The sequence below is a fragment of the Aplysia californica genome, unplaced genomic scaffold (assembly GCF_000002075.1).
Source record: "Aplysia californica isolate F4 #8 unplaced genomic scaffold, AplCal3.0 scaffold00359, whole genome shotgun sequence".
Lineage (NCBI taxonomy): Eukaryota > Metazoa > Mollusca > Gastropoda > Aplysiida > Aplysiidae > Aplysia > Aplysia californica.
Window position 1 is genome coordinate 672071 of NW_004797629.1, and position 2409 is coordinate 674479.

Genomic DNA, 2409 nt, shown 5'->3' on the forward strand with positions numbered 1-2409 from the left:
TGAAAGGGTCAATATATCATTATGTGTCTTTCAATTATTTGACGAACGAATTTATGCTCCTTTTTTTAATGCCTCCAAAAACAGCACATCTACTAACAATGTTCAGTGACTAGTTCGAGCTTAATCAATGAGTTAACAGTAAGCTTTGCTAGTTGAATTTGCCAGGTGTATTTTATATCACCAAATAGCTCTTTTTATTCCCTAAATTTTTTTTCTTGCCTCTGTTACCGTATTGTTTCGAGGGAAGAAGCAAATGTGAGGCAGCGTGGTGGAATCAGGCTCTCGTCAATTTTTGGGCATGTAGCGTTATTGGTATCATCTTTTAAGGCTTATTCACCTGTCTTTATTTGGATGAAAAATTATCCATTCATCTTAAATACAAGTCGAGATATTTGCGAAAGGAGGTGGGGGTCACTTGTTTTCAGAGGTAAAATTAGTGAGAAAATGGCCGCCGAAGATTAGTTATTTCCTTTTCTTTAGTCCGTGGTAACTGAAAATTTCCATTTTTTGTGCCTTTAATCAACGTTTTTCAGAAAATTCACACAGAAATGAGTTCTTTAATAGGCAGGAAAGGTGTTGAGCCAAAGAACAAAAATTTGATAAAAATTCACAAACCAACAGAAAAAAGCAAGTTTCTTTACTTCGATTATTTTGACGAGAGCCTGATTCCACCACGCTCTCTCACAAATATCGTTCTGTTGTTTGTAGTATCATCTGATGCATAGATTATTCTTTTTGTCTTCTAGTGTTTCCCTGCTCCCCTCATTCTATTTTTTCCTGACTCTGCCTCTTGACGCCTTTATAATTGTGTCCACGGGTCTATAAACACCTACACTATATGTGAGGCAGCGTGGTGGAATCAGGCTCTCGTCAAAATAATCAAAGTAAAGAAACTTAATTTTTCCACAGGTTTGTGAATTTTTATTAAATTTTTTTTTTTTTTAGGCTCAGCACCTTTCATGTCCATTAAAGAACTCAATTCTGTGTGGATTTTTCTGAAAAAGGTTGATTAAAGGCACAAAAATGTAAATGTTCAGTTACCACGGACTATTAAGGTAAGGAAATAACTAATATTTGGTGGCCATTTTCTCAATAATTTTACTTCTGAAAACAGGTGACCCTCATGTCCTTCTTTCGCAAATATCTCGACTTGTATTCAAGATAAAATGATATCTTTTTCATCCAAATATAGACAAGTCTACCTGCCCAAAAATTTACGAGAGCCTGATTCCACCACGCTGCCTCACATATTATGTGGCTCTTTTTCTGTATCCATCTGATCAATAGTTGTATGCTCTCGAAACTTTATTAGTTTATTTTATTATAGTAGAGGGTTTTACGGCACTCGCAACTGCATAAGGTCATATGAGTGCCAAAGGGTGGGTGTCAACAGAGAAGTAGAGGAAAAGGACAATAGTAAGGATTAGGACAGAAAAAGCAGCAGTTCCCTGTTGTTGATCAGGCACAGTTATGAGCGTGACATGAATCAGCCCATTTTCTACTGCACTTGAACGAGAAATGTCCCCCCTCCTTTGGGAATGGCCTAAAGACACTACTGTCTAGCGGTAGTCTTGAAAGAAAGTCCAAACCATTATTTTATCATTGCTGATCTATGTACTCCTAGAAAGGAGTCAAGTCAACTTGTTCTCTGACTATCTTGTTTCTCAATATGTCTCATCTTGTGGTGTTCAAGGCTTTTCTAAGGCATCTCATTTCATAGGCATTTAGATCTACTTTTGCTTTGGTGACTTTTGTTTACTGTCTACGTTTTAGCTTAAAGTTTTTTGTTTGTGGTTTGTTAGCCGCAACTCTCTAGTAAACAGCATCGTTCGCGTGTTTTTCCTTTGAATAAAAAACAGACTCTGCTGCATTTTGAGCACACGAGTCTTTGATTAAATTGTGAAGTGTGCTGACAAAATGAGTTACTTCTCGGATTCAAGCATTATGGAAAAAGAAACATCGTGCTTATAAGTCAAGTTTTACAATTTAAAACTATGAAATAATAAGAGGCACGTTATACATTTTTTTAAAAATAGAGCATCAATAGACGATCTACTAATTTGACCTCGGTGATGATTTTTGGCCAATATTCCATTTGTGAATTGCGAGAAGTAACTCACTACGTCAGCACGCCACACAATTGCAAGATTTACCTCGACACACACCGCACAGTTATTGTGTTGTAAACAACTCTCTGATCACGAACACCCCTCAGTTATAAATATCAGAAGATTCGTAATTTACAATCAACATCTAAACAGCCACAGATTCGTAATAACCATCCCACAGACTGATCGATGAACGCGTGTTGATGCGGTGAGGCTTCTCACGATGCACGTTTGGAAAACGATTGCATTATATTCTGTCCACGAGGTTTTATGCACCACGCAAAATTTAGCAAAATTAATC